General features: G+C 39.4%; 1 protein-coding gene across 2 annotated transcripts in view; it reads right to left on the minus strand.

The window, feature by feature from the left end:
- The window catches only part of LOC145293796 (uncharacterized), a 109,784-nt gene that overhangs the window by 33,041 nt on the left and 61,082 nt on the right, over window positions 1-15,661 (minus strand). Inside the window, exon 2 of one of the 2 annotated variants that reach the window (XM_080140364.1) lies at window positions 15,173-15,254. The exons of the other annotated variant lie outside the window; for it this stretch is intronic. The gene's annotated coding sequence lies outside the window, so the exon portion shown is untranslated. The remainder of the gene's footprint in view (window positions 1-15,172; window positions 15,255-15,661) is intronic. 2 annotated transcript variants of the gene reach the window in all.

A 15,661-nucleotide genomic window follows, 5' to 3' on the forward strand; every position in this document is an offset into this window, starting at 1 on the left:
TATAATCAATGTCAAAATAAGAAAATTATTAATCATTAAATAAAAAAGAATAAGTGAGCATTACTCATCAAACTGCGGCATATATGTTTTATGCAAACATCGCCTTCCGCTTATAAGTGACCAGAATGAGAAAAGAAAGTGCTATTCTTACAAATTAGTTAATGTGTAAAATTAGATGGTTAAAGGGAAAAAAGTAAGCAAACATTATTCATTAAACCCCTACTGATATATCGGTCAACAACTACGAGTATGTTGCTTACATTTGACAGCAAAGAACACAAAGAAAGAAAGAAAGAAAACTGTAGAAGATGGTAGTAGTTGACTACTAGATATATATGTATGTATGCTCGTGTATGTTTTAGTCTTAGCAGAAAAGCTAAACAGTTATTAGTTACGTAAAATGGTGGGAGATTCGTTCGCTGTTGTTATGTGTTGGAAATTAACTGTGTATTAACTGAAATTAATGGCATGCGTAGAAGTATTTGTCCTAGCGACGCCATATTGTAATGTTCTGAAGTGTTTGTTTAGAGAATGATCTAATTCCGGAATAAGAGAATTAGCGGACAACCAACCAGAGAAAGCGGACTTTCCCGAGGGAGACATTATTATTTCTTTTATTCTCCAAGTTAATGGCATATCAGTGTATGTATGAGCCAGTTACAGCCGGTAGAATCTATGGAACATGTAGACTTTCCCACGGTGTCGACTGGTGGCGGTGGTAGGTCTAAATATTTAGAGCGAATTATAGGTATTCCTTTCTCTAGCGATTGTGATGGTGTTGCTCCTAGGATGTAATGTAGTATTTTATTATCACGATTGAGTGTGTCTGGAAAGGTGTCCGAAAGCTACATAAGATAGTGGCTATTAGCCTAGCTGTATTGAATTTGTATGTGACATCTTTTGTTCCAAACCTACGATATTTTTCCTGCGGGGAATTCCTGCAGCTACTTTAATAATATAGAGATAAATAAAACTGTTAATGTTTTTATAACATAAATAAATTTAAAATTCTTTTGGATAAATTCTTTTTTTATTTGGAGACACTCTGTGTTGGTGAAAAAATGTCGTAGAGTTGAGTGGGCGACTCGAGCTAAATTCAATATTTACCGTACTTTTGTATTAATTTGTGTTTATGACATATTTGTATTAAATTGTGTTTACGACGTTTTTATTAAATTGTTAGGCGACAGTACAGAACCTTTTATAAAAGAATTTTTTTTAAATGCCCAGTTCGTATTCTGCGTACCTTTAAAATAATTAAAAGTGGTAATGTTATTTATTTATTTATTTACTGTTAAAATTAAGTTCCGTACTTCTTTGTTGATATTCCTCGTCAGCTAATCTGAATTGATATATATGAACGCCCTGGAAAAGTCACTTCTGATTAATGTTTACCAGCTGTAAAATTTGCAAACGAATTTGGTTGTTTTTCATAATGGCAGACTATTTTCCCCAAAAAACTGACAGTAAGCCAACTGAGTATCTGTTTTGTACGAATGCCAGTAAGTGACACAAATTTCCGTTTTGATGTTGTATGAAAAATCAAAGTTATAGAGAAAAAAATGTAGAGTTATTCTGTTTAGGGCCTCCATGACGAAAAGGATTCGTGCAAACGTGATAATTATTATATGAATATATATATATATATATATATAAGTTATAGGTCATTTAAGAATGCGAATTCTATTTGAGTCTACCCGTGACCGTTTCTAATAAGGGATAGGTGCGAATGTCTTTTTATATAAACAAACCATTGTAATAGAGAATGACACCATGCTAATTGTGGCGTTCGATAAATTTAAAGAATAAGGGAATAGCTGAATGTAAGCGAACAGCAAATGAAAAAGCAAGGAGCGAAAAAGGTTAAGCGTGGTTATTATTTATTTAGAGTTTAAGACGTGCAGAAACCATAACATGAAGGCTTAAAATTTAAGTGATAGTGGTCGTTGCCGATACGTTAATACTGTGAAATATTTGCGCTGGTAGGTATGTGAGATTGAGAAGAGAAAGTAAAAAGTGAGTTAGTATTCTCCTACCTCCTCTTATTATGACTTGTTTGGGAGAGTGACTCTATTCGGAAATATAGAAATTTACGATATTGAATAAAAGCGACTGATAATATCTGGATAATATGCATCAAGTACTGGCAGGTAGCGTGACCATTTTCAATATGTCTGGTGTCTGCGTTTGTAATACTATAGTGTTTTTTTTCGACAAGAGAAACTTGTCTCTATTTTATTAATATAGAGGTGAAGTACCTGCCTTACTTACAAGTCATCTATATTAAAAAGTGAACGTATGTGTGTCCGACCAGATTCACACTATGAAAAATAATATATGGAAGAATATTAATAAATAAGAAGGTGAAAATAGGTTAGTTGACAGAATACCGGCTACTGCTGATTTTTTTCAAAACTTGAAATCAGTTTTTTAGCTGTCGGCGTCCACTGCTTCTGTTTCGAATACTCAATATTATAATGTGGCCGTTACGCTCGAACCGTGTTCCTTACACTTCAAACCTCTCTCACCCTCCCCCCAACGTCGTTTGGTACCGTCGCAAAAAAATAAGCAAATAAAAAAGGAAAGAAATAAAAATCTGACTCGGCCTTTTTTCTGTTTTAGGAAAAGTATTTATTGCTGTTAATTTCAAAACAATGCCTACTTCTTATTTTTTATTTTTTTTGTTTTTTGCCTTTCATTTTGTCTGCTATGAGATTAACAAAACCCTGTCATCTCGACACCAGCTTAAAAGTCTCTCGCCGTCACCACGAGTCACACATCGATCCCACAGGCGTGTTTTCCTTTCTGCTCCTCGCCATGTGGTGCATTTTTCTTGTGACACAAGTTCATACACATTTGCTAATTTGCATATGTACTTTAATACCTGCTGCTGCTAATATTTTTGCTAGCCAGCTATCCTTCGGCTTCTGCTGATATTTTCACACGTGCTCGTAAATGCCCTGTTAAAATATTATCTACTAAATATCTTTATCTTGTTGAAAATTATATATATATTAGAGAGAGAGAGAGAGGGAGAGAGAGAGAGAGAGGGAGAGAGAGAGAGAGAGAGGGAAGAGTAAGGTGGAGATATGGAGAGAAAGACGAAGTAGTTTTATCTCCTTTTTCTTGTCACCTCGTTTTCTTTAATCGATTTCAAGTAGTGAAAGTGAATCAAATTGCGGACCGATAGGTTAAAGCCAACTAGTAATAAATAAAACAAAAAATTATAAAAACGAAATAATATATTTGTTTTTTATCAGATGCGTGCTATAACTGAGTTGATCAATATTTGTTTCCATAAGACCTTTTTCTTATATATTTTAATCACACGAAATATATAAAAAAAAATTCCTAGTTTTGGGATTGCGTTATGTTTGAAAATCTTCTAGAGTGGAAGTTCCTACAAACGCTTTATCACAGAAGAAATGTTGCTAGTCTCTGTATATATTGTTATTAATACGTAAAGTTGCTCGACTGAGCTTTCATCTTTGATTCTTCCCCATAAGGCATTCTCTGCATCCAAAAGCAACATTCCTTCCTCCATGTGCCTAGTCAGAGATTTTTATGGATATTAATTCACCAAGTGTACAGATCGTTTATTCAGTTCCTATCTATCACTCTCGCCCTCTTTCACTGCACGGATTACACTTTTTTAAAATTATTTTTTGGGGAGGTTCGACACAAGGTCAATTGTGAATTTGATGAAAATGTTTCTATGAACCGAACTGGTGTCTTATTTTATACGGTACCTGCAAACCAACGATACCTTATAGACAAGTCCCTACTTCCGTTAAGATTTATATATTTTTTGTTATTTGAAAAAAATATTAAATCAAGATTTCTTTATGTCTAGAATCCTTATTTCAATTTTGATCAAAATCCATTACATAAGTTCCATTGTTGTAGATGTCTCAAATTTAAGGTTTAAGTTGAAGCATATGACTTTTTTTGCTTAATTGATGTCTGTTGACTATGAATCAGATTTATTGTGAATCTGAAATATTCAAATTAAAAACTTTGAGGAAACTGAAATTTAAGGAATAGTTATTGTTGATGTGCAGTACCTTATGATCAAATTTTATAAAAATCGGATGCATCTGAATTTTTACTGAGGGCGTAAATCCCCCATTTCTAACTTTCGAATTAAATGGAGTAAATATAGTTCACATAACTCACCCTTTCGCTAGCACATATATTTAAAATTTCACAACGATCGGTTAATTAGTTTAGAAGTAAATCATATACATATAAACAGGCATACACAAACCCTGTGTGTGTGTGTGTGTGTGTGTGTGTGTGTGTGTGTGCGTGCGTGTGTGTTTTGACTGATCTGGCGAATTCTTTCTTATTACATTTAGAAGGCGTATTACATAATCATTCGAAATTTAAACGCTGATAACGAATGGGGTGGGGCAAAAACTTATCGTATGCTCCGGGTTCACTAGATATCTTACTATTTCGCAATAGCGGATGTAATAAAAAGAAAAGAACGTAGATATAACGAAAGTTTTAACTTTTACGCCTACAATATTTATGTCACTTACCATATACAAAAACAGAAGAATGGTGTCAACCTATATTTACTGTTGATGAAACCCAACCCTGCGGCTCTGCTTTAAGTTATATCGTCGAGAAACAAACGTTGATTACAATTATCAAACATACATGACGACGGACTCTTCTCAAAACTCATTATGAAGTCCATATTTACTTGCTTCCCGAAGTTAGACCGACGCCAGCTCTTCAAATAAAACATACTTGATCACAACATAAAAACTACCTCAGTTTAGAAAGTTTTCTATTCGTTCAATCGAGAAGAGAACGAATACTACGGTTAAATTCACCTTCCGCATCCCGTGTTTACAAAGCTATTTGGCGGAAGTAACGGCAGACAAAGTTTTAGCTACGGATGACCAAAACTGTATAGAATGTGCCTTTCTTATGCAAATATAAAATGGAAGTTTTATTCAAACAATCTTTATTTGAGCTTTTAGAAGGTAATTATAACATTTATAATAAATATTTAAATATGTTTATGAATGTCTTTTTTAAATCACGTACTGTTCTTTTTTTTTTTTTAACTTTTATAATGAAATATATATTATGAACTGTTTTCCAAACATCAAGTGTTGGTAATTTTTATAAATAATAAAGTATAAAAATACAACTTTTATAATAAAAGTTAGGTAAACGTCGATATCGGAATACCCTGGCTAAATCACCGCTAAAATCGTCCGCGTCCATCAAACTTCAAAATCGAATCGGAAACTCGAAAACAAAATGAAAAAACTTTATTTTTATTACCAGAAAAGATGTATTTCCCATGTTAGTAATTCGTTCTAACTGAAATATTTCGTTATCTTTCTTACTAAAATGTTTTGTTATCATTTTTACTAAAATAAAATTGTTAATTCTTCTATTTGAATAGAATTCACTGAAAATGAAATAAATAACAAAATAAAAAAAACACCAATTTCTTCTTGGTTAAATAACACGACAAATAAATAATAAACAAGTTTTTTTTTTCAGAACACAAAATATTTGAAATAACAAAATATTTATAGTAAATGTCGGTAGAGTTCCTAAATCTAAGTAATATTGCGATTGTGTCAGAGCTACTCGGCTAATAAGGTTCTTGTGGTAGCCTATGCGGAGTCAACTTTGTCGTTCTCTGGTTGTCTATCTTTGTAAGGATGTGTCAAGCGCAGAACAGACCATCTATGTGCGACCGCATTTCTTTGAACGGATTTGGGCTTAAACGTCTTTAATTTAATCTGCAACCGGTAGACCTTGCTGTTCTGGGTACCTGCGGTAAAAACCTGCAATTCTGCAAGGATAACATTCAGTTGGTAATGGACACAATTGTATATACTAATATACAATATACTAACCTTGAATCAACAAGTCGTCTAAAGGAACCACTCCCAGCAACTACAGACCTATAGCATGTTTACCTACAATGTGGAAAATATTAACAGCACAACTGAAGGAACAAATCTACGACTCTCTTTATAATCGCGGACTACTCAACAAGGAACAAAAATGATATCAGAAAGGGAAAAGATAACACATAACCTACGATACATAGACTAAAAGATCCCGAAGGACGTTAAAAGTAGAAAAAAGTACATAGCAGTGGCATGGATCAACTACAAGAAAACGTACAACAGGATTCCTACAGCATGGATAATAGAATGCCTGCGTATGTACAAAATACCAGGCAAGATTATCAGTTTGATTGAAAATGTAATGAGAACATGGAGACTTGGACTGACAGCTGATGAAGAATACATAACTGAGATTAAAATACAAAAAAGTATCTTCCAAGATGATTCCCTATCACCACTAATATTCATCATAGCCATTATGCTCCTTAATAAAATACCAAGAAAGTGCCTAACTGGATAAAAATTCACTAATCCAGATGAAAGAATGAACCACCTAATGTACATGGACGATCGAAAACTGTTTGCAAAAATCAAAAAGGAACTAAAGACGCTAATAAACAAAACCAGAATCCGAATGGAATTCGGTATGGAAAAGTGCGCACTGCTGATCATGAGAAAAGGATAACTGGAGGCAACGAAAGGCATGGAACTACCCAACCGAACGGAAATTAGGTAAACATGGCAGCAACAAATATCTGGGAGTCCTTAAAGTCGTTAAAGCAACAGAAATGAAGTGGAAAATTGAAAAGGAATATATAAGAAAGAACGCTCGAAACCAAACTATATAATAGAAACCTAATTAAAGGTATAAACACATGGGCAGTGTTACTAGAAAGATACTCCGGACCGTTTATAGGTTGGACCAAAGAAAAACTGAAGCAACTTGACAAGGTTTGCGTGACGCAGTCAAGGACCTAAACAAACAACAAACTGAGGATAGAGTGGAAAACGAAGTGCTTATGCAGGAAATAGCTAATGAGGCAACAAAGAAAGAGTTAGCCGAATTCCGCGATCGTACCAGAAGGGCCACTAACATAGTTATAATCGGTCTGGAACTGAACTTTTGGACACCGACGGATTGGACAACTGCACAAAATAACATGTCCGTCTCACTCCGGGGTGTCCACTGAGGTGGCGTATTTTCCTAATTTCATCCGCCACCTCAATAGAAGCGGCACATAATGGTACTGGCTCGGCTTTTTTCTTCATGGTGTCATACCGTCTCTGTGGCACCCGAGTGAGCAAGGTTGCAATTTGAAGTAGCCAGTACCGCATCCACAGATAGGTTGTACTCTGTTACCAGCTTTTTTACGGTTTCCAACCTCCATCTGATCAGCATCTCGCTGGCTGCCTTAGTGCGCACCCTAGTCTTGCCTGTCAATGTGTCTGATATCCAGTGGTACACGCATAGTGAATCTGTGTGTATGCGTAATTTCCTGACTTTCCACTGGAGTGCCAAGTTGATAACTTTTATCACCGCATCGAGCTCTGCCAGGTTGATATGAGCAGCGTCACTCGCCGGTCGCAACCAGCAAGCGCCCTCAATCGCAGCACCATTCTTCTCCAACAGCACACCAAGTGTCAGAGAGCTCGCATCCACCCACACATTCAGTTTGTCTCCCTGCACGCACCAGTCTCCTTTGGCGGGGTCATCCTGCTTTACCCTTGCGATGGTCTCCTTCACCATGCAAACCAACAGATTGTCGGCTGTTTCATCATCACAGCCTTTGGTGACTGCGCTTGCCCTCCTTTTTATAATGCCTGTTGCCACGCGAGTCCATCCACGCACTGGTAGGTGCCCCATAAGTTTTCCACACAAGGAGAATACTGCTCGCCTCGTGAAGACATCGGGCACTTCAGGAACTGCAGTTCCGCGCCTCCATTTCAAAGTCACACGCCCCTGTCGAACGTTCAGGCCCAAGACACGAACGCCATTCACCAAACGTTCTGGATCCTTGCACGTCAAACCAAACTCAGCCAGTTTGGCCCTCACACGTGACGATGACACAATGTCTTCGTTCACATATATGTCATCAAGGTACGCCGATGCCCCATCTTTTATTGTCTCTTCCTGTGACAACACAGTGTTAATAATGGTCTTCATTATTTGAGGCGCCACGTTCAGCTCAAAGTCTAGTCTGGTAAGGCAGTACCTCCTGCCAGCAAACACTACCGTCTGAAATGGCCACATTGTTTCACTGATTCGGACCTGCAGGTATGGTTTTCTTAGATCCAGCAGGGACACATTGGAACCCTGCTGGTGCCACTCTCGTAAGTTGCTGGCGCAAACGCCAGCATCTGCCGTGAACGCATCAACATGCGCGTTCAGTTAGCGATAGTCTATCACTGGCCTCACCTTTGCTTGGTTGTGCTGAGCGACCGCCATCAGCGGAATCAGGCCTTTGGAAGGTCCAAGTTTCTTATAGGGGTAGGGAATCAACCAGCCATCCTTGATCCAATCACGAAGTTCCTCTTCATATGCAGGCCTCATTTCGTCGGGCACATGGTACTCTGTTATCTCATTTTGCAGTTTTGCTGGTTCCTGTTTTTCCGACCACTTCCACGCGGCTGTCCAAGCTATCTGCTGCTGGTCAAACTCGACAATAAAGTCTGGCTGATCAATCTTCAAAGCAGCACACACTCGAACCTTCTCCTGAAACTGTATCGCCCCCGTCTGTGTTATGTGAGCACCACCTCGGACTCTGATGGTGTCATAGCCTAGGAGCAGGTCAAAGCTGAGGGGTTTCTCGAGTACTACCAGCGCTTCGATATTAGCTGAATTTCCAGTTTTAGTGCGAATGTTCACAGTGCCCACCCCGCAACATGTCCGCATCGCTCCACTGAGGGTGGTTAATCTAGTAGTCTTCTTCTTCCAAGTGTGGCAGAGGCCCGCACTCACTACAGTGCAGACCATCCAGAGTTGAAGAGTGCTGGGCACGATGTCTCATTGACATAGACCTGAATGGTCGGAAGCGCCTCGTCTAATTTCTGTTTAGGGAAGAGGTCGACGCTGGCACCTTGTCCCCGACCCCGTTTCCCGAACAATCCCGGGCCATATGACCAGTCTTATTACATCGGTAGCAGCGAATCGCTGTCAGTCGCCGCCGGCAGTTCCTCGCAATGGGGCCCTGGTCATTGCACCTATAACACATGACTTCACCACGCAGGACGGGCCCCTGGGACGGTCTATCCTCATTTAATGTGCGCTGTGCAGCAGCGACTACCGGTTCTCACATCTCATAACATAATATAAGTATTCTTCATCACGGTCCTGGCCCGGTCTACCAGGTCGTTAAGGGACAATGAAGCTATGCTTGAGCTAGCCCGCAGGAGTTGCTTTGCTCTGGTTGAAAGCCCTGCCAAAAATTTGCATGCCAAGGCCCGCTCAGTCAGCCCACCAAACAATACCATCAATTTCGTCAGCTCGGCCAAATAAACGTCGACAGTTTCACCGGGATGCAAGGTTCTTGCCTCAAATTGCTCCCAAACAGTGGCGGGGTCGATAGCGAACGCCTTGTATAATACCGCCTTGATCCTTTCTTAATCCTGTTTTTCCTCAGGACTAAGCTGTTGATATACTGCGAAAGCCCCGCCGGACAGACGTAGAGGAACCACATGCTGTTGATATACTGCGAAAGCCCCGCCGGATAGACGTTGAATATTCTTATTGAACATGTGGTTCCTCTACGTCTGTCCGGCGGGGCTTTCAACAGATTAGTCCTGAGGAAAAACAGAATTATGACACTAGACAACAGGCAATGCAGTTCCACCTTCTCCACCCAGTCAAGTACTGGGTTCGAGCCGTCGAATTCCAGTATGAATTTAAGGTCGAATTTGCCCCCCATTATGCCGAAATAGCTTGACGTTAAATGGGCTGGTAAACAACAAAACAAAATAAACCAAATACAATACGCAAAAGTCCAGCTAGAATTCGTCACTGGCAACTTTCTCTTTCAACTTCCAGCATGTCTCTCCCCACTGTCTCTGCCAACAGACATTTTATCAGAAAACTGACCCCCATTCCATTTGCATACATGTGCAGTGGAAGATGAGATCTCGTGAGATTCCACGAGACTACACCTTATAAATCCATGGCTGCCATCTTTAGTTTCTCTTTCTCTCAGATCCCATGCGAAGGTAAGTTGTATGACCGCACGACACACACACACACACACACACACACACACACACACACACACACACACACACGGTGACGCTTTCCTCTTTGATTATTACATTCAACTCTACAGGTTACTAAATGGAAACGTAAACATAAAAACTGAATCTCTAATAATAGTCGCACACGATAACGCTATCAGAACAAACCACACCAAAGCAAGGCACAAGAAACAGTAAATGCGGACTCTGTGAACAAAGAGACGAAGCAATAAGCCACATAATAAGCGAATGCAGCAAACTAACCCCAAAAGAATGTAAAAATAGACACGATCAAGTAGGGAAGGCAGTACACTGAGAATTATGCAGATAACTGCATCTTGAACACACTGACAAATGGTACAAGCACAAACCGGCACCAATACTTGAAAACGAACTTCACAAAATCCTATGGGAAATGGATATACAAGCAACAATTAGAAAAACTCATTTAAACAAGAAGACCGGGTGTCATAATAAATGCGTATTTATGTACTAGCGAACTATTTACATTTGTTAAGTATTTATCTTTGTAAGCATTTCTAGTTTCAGTGATTCAACCAACTATAAGACCCCTAATGCTTAAACATTAGTGACTCCGACTCACAATTTAGAACATGCGTAGCAGTAATTTGCATATTTTTAATTAATTATATAGGGAAAATGTGTAAATTAAAAATTCATCCCGTCCCTTAAAAATATTCTTGACACGAATTCCGTAATCAAAGTAATTAGAGCTAATAGTAAAATAAAGTAGAAACAGGTACAGTTATATACAACAAATCATATATATATATATATATATATATATATATATATATATATAAAAGTGAACGTGTCTGTGTGTCTGTGTGTGTGTACATTTCCCTACGCAACAACTCTGTCAATTTTTTTAGTCTACAGACTCGAAATTTGATATACAGGGTACTGAGATTTGGGAAAATCTATGTGATCGAGTTTCGGTCAGAAATTTGGCTGTTAAGGAGTCAAAGTTCAGCGATTTAAAAACTCTATCAAACTCCTCCGACAATTTTGGGTCTAAACACTTGAAATTTTAGATATAAGTTCCTTGAACATGGATCTAACATAAAAACTTGATTTGCTTCCAAAACAATACATGTTAAGGGGTCATAATAGGGGTCAAAGTTAAAAAAATTGACCGTTTTTTTTTTGCTTTGTTTTTTTTTTTTTTTGCTAAGCATACACCTCCAAACACCCGGGAAACGCCGGGCACCCATGCTAGTATATATAAAATAAATACAAACTGGTTCGTTTTTTGTGGCATATTTATTTTAAGAAATGTATTATTTATCGCTTACCGTTCTATATTTTTACGACGGAATGTCTTTTCAATGTGGTCACCTGCTTCTTCCCCAAATCGCGTTTGGCGCCTGCCTTGTGATTGGCCAAAGTAAACAGCTATGTCACATGCTGTCTGCTTCTCTTCTCATGTATCGGTAACAATTACTACTATGCTGTGTGCGAATTCGGCCGACCACCGTTCGCGGTAGGTAAAAATAAATTAATAAATAAATAAATAAATAAAATAATAAAAATAAATCATAAACAATAAATTTGCGTTGTTTACATTCAGCCTAAATCCAATAGATGTACGAAAAGATTCTGCCTTGTTTTTCCCGCAGTTAGACCTATATTTTAGACAGAAAGCGATATCCAGGCAGGCGGTTAAGTTTTGTCAGGTAGCAGCTATCTTACCTCAAAACGTTTTGTCAGGTAGCAACTATCTTACCTCAAAACGTTATTGAATTAATAATATCCCCTCTCGCGGACAAACCATATAACATCATACGGGAACGAGTTACAACAGCTCTGACAGTTTCCACGCATCGGCGGATTTCAGTTGTTGGAGCAGGAGACGCTGTGGGATAGGACGTTGTCACAGTTTTTAAAAGGCCTGCAGAATTTGGCTAAAGGGACAATGGATAACCATATCGTCAAGCACATCTTCCTTCAGCGCATACCACCAGCATCTAAGGTGGCAATTGCTGCACAGAATAAGTCCACGCCAGTCAAACGGCTGGCTGAGATGGCCGACCACATAGCTAACATAATGTCTACACAGTTGTAAACGGTGGGTGGTGTTACGGTGTCAGAGAAGGACGGGCTGCTATCAAAACTAATGTAGAGCAGAAGAGATTGGAAGCTTGCATGGATAAAATGGCGGAGGGCGTTGTAAGGCTTACCTTAAAAGAGAGGCAAAGGCGTGAGGTGCCCGTAGCCACTCCAAAGAACGGGTGCAGGATAGGAGAATGTGCTTGAAGCCCAAGAAGTTTGGAGATAAAGCAAATTAATGTATTCCATCTTGTAGATACAGGAGAGTCCGGGAAACGCCTAAACCGACAGAAAACTGCGGCATCAAATGTTGGTGCATCTCGCTCTGGCAGTAGTAGACAAAAACTCGGGAACATGCTTTTTTAGTGGGCACGGGGCACATGTGTCTCTCATTCCCGCATCTGCAGCCGACAAGAAATCTCCTCCCTGTAAGTTCACACTACGAGCCGTAAGTGGTTCAATAATACACACATACGGGGAGAGGTGTATGGACCTCAATTTGGGTTTGCATAGAGCATTTACCCACATTTTTATAGTGGCTGATGTAGACAGTGCTATCATAGGTACTGATTTCTTGCAAGTATTCGACTTGGTTGTTGATATAACAGCCCAGTGTTTAAGAGATTCAGAATCACATCTTACAGCGTGTGGTGTAGTCAGTGCAAGTTATTATGTCCAGCAGTAGCGTATGCAAACCAGGACAATGATTTTCTGAGTCTCTTGTAGAAATACCCTTCAATTTCCCCTATCATAAGGAAGTTTTACCACACTCAATCGCACACTATATCGAAACAAAGATCCGCCATTTCATCACAAAGCTAGGCGCTTAGCATCAGAAAATATAGCAGCTGCTAGGACTGAATTTACGCAAATGATGAAGATAGGCATAGTTCACCCTCCAAAGAGCGAAGGCTTCTCCGCTCTATCTAGTCAGCAAAGGCCCTAACATATGGCGTGCATTTGAGGACAACAGAGGACTGAATGCTGTTACCAAACTGGATAGGTATCCAGTACCACACATCCAGGATATAACAGCAGTGGCTGAAAATAATCGTTTTTTGGAGGGGGGGTGGACAAAATTTGACATGAAATTAGACTTTATCCGAGCATATCACCAAATACCGGTGGAGCCCGAATACATTCCCAAAACGGCTATCATCACACTATTCGGAATATTCGAGTTTTTGCGAGTTCCTTTTAGACTGCGAAATGCAGCACAAACATAGACCAGATATTGTCGGATTTGCCATTCGTCTGTGCATATATAGACGATGTACTCATTGCTAGCAAAAATAGGAGCACATCGATCACATATGCCAAGTATTTAACCCCATTAAAATATGTTTTGGGTCAATCTGAAGTTACATTTTTAGGACACCATATCTCAGAGGAGGGAATTTCCCCATCGCCAGAAACAGCCAAGTCCATTCAGGATTTTTCTATTCCTGCTACTATGAGACACCTGTGCTAATTCTTAGGGTTAGTAAACTTTTACCGTAGGTTCCTTCCCCACTGTGCACAAGTATTTTTGCCATTGACAAACTTGTTGACAAATATGAAGAACTGTTACATTGCACTTTCAGAGCATCCAGTAGAAGGATTCAGTAAGATCAAGTCTATGTTGCAGGAGACCGTCAAATTGTCTCACACCCAACCCAATCATGTACTGTGCCTTGCAGTGGATGCGTCTGTAATTAGTATTGGAGCGGTCCTACAACAAAAATGTGATATGGACTGGAAACGGCTTTCCTTCTTCTCCAGGAAATTAACACGTTATAGCACGTTTTCCAGAGAGTTGTTGGTTGCATTCTCAGCAATACACCATTTCCGTCAATTCCTGAAAGGTTAGCAGTTCCATATCCTCACAGACTACAAACCTCTGTTAGGCATCTTGCAGTCTTCCTCGGACAAATATTCTCCCAGAGAGATTCGCCAGATGGAGTATAACCTCCAATTTACATCGGATATTTGGCATGTTAAGGAAGCAGAAACATCCCAGCTGACACCTTATCGCGAGGAATTCCTTCCTGTTGGAACCTTCCATTGATATCGACACCTTGTCTGAGAAATAAAAGGATGAACAATTACAAAATCTCCTGGAGAACAATGCAACTTCATTGCATCTGGTGACGATTACCAACCCTACCAGAAACAGAAAAATCGTGCGTGACACAAGCACAAACAAAATTCGTCCATACGTTCCAGCTTCTTTATGCAAAGACATATTCAGTGTAGTGCATGGCACTTCGCATCCGGGAGCTAATGCATCGGTAAGGCTACTAACTGACCGATATATCTGGTCGCGGATCATAGCAGATGCAAGAGCATGGGCGAAAACATATGTGAAGTGCTAAAAAGCCAAGATCGGTCATCATATTCGAGCTCCTCTAGGCACATTCCCGGTTTCAGATGAGAGATTCAAGCACATATATATCGACACCACCGGACCATTTCCTACATGTGAAGTCAGTGCTATTTCTTGAAATGTATCGCGCTGGTTCGAAGCTCTATCTATGCCAGACATAACAGCATACACAACTGACAAGACATTCCTTGCCGACAAGATTCGGTGTCCCAGAAAACGTAACGACATACAGAGGCCAACAGTTTGAATCAGACCTATTCCACAAACTATCAAAAGTTTTGGGTACCAGGTACATCCATACTACGGCTTATCACCCACAGGCAAACGGCATGGTCGAGCGATTACATCGCAGCTTAAAAACCTCCTTATGGGCGCAACTTACTAATGATGCAAAGTGGTTAGAACACCTTCCACTAATACTGTTGGGACTGCGCACCACAGTAAAGAGGGATATGGAGTGCTCAACAGTAGAAGCCCTGTATGGAACCACATTGCGGTTACCTACGCAATATTCCTTGGAACTCCAAGGAAGTTGTGAATGTGACAGCGTTTGTCGACGGATTGACAGCAAACATGACCAAGATCGCGTATTCTTCGTCAGGAATAAATAAAAACACAAACACGTACGTACCTAAGGGGTTAGAAACTTGTACTCATGTCTTTATCAATGATATGGCCAGGATACATTCTCTGCAACAACCATATCATGGTCCCTTTAAAGTTATCGAGAGAAATGAGAAATTCTTCAAATTTCTTATTAAGAACGAAAAGCAGAACGTTTCGGTTGACAGATTAAAATCTGCAGCATTAGAAGAAAAGAATTTAGAAATAATACCCCGAAGCGCTGTGCCAACGGATATGGCACTTGGGAAAGTTGTTCCCCCCCAAAAAGACACGGTCAGATAAACATGTCAAATGGCCAGCCCATTTCAAGAAGTTTGTTTTTGTGTGAATAGAATAAAAGTAAATGTTCATACTTTTTTCAGGTACTCCGTATTTTTTTTTTTTTTGGAGGGGGAGTATTGTAGGGAAATTTGGTCAAAAAAACCCTGAAAATTACCTCCTTTGTGATAAGGGGAGACAGAGATGTTCTGGCTTTAACAAGGAATGCAAGGTTTTA

This window comes from Euprymna scolopes, chromosome 15, assembly GCF_053919585.1.
Source record: "Euprymna scolopes isolate OS-2025 chromosome 15, ASM5391958v1, whole genome shotgun sequence".
Classification (NCBI taxonomy): Eukaryota; Metazoa; Mollusca; class Cephalopoda; order Sepiida; family Sepiolidae; genus Euprymna; species Euprymna scolopes.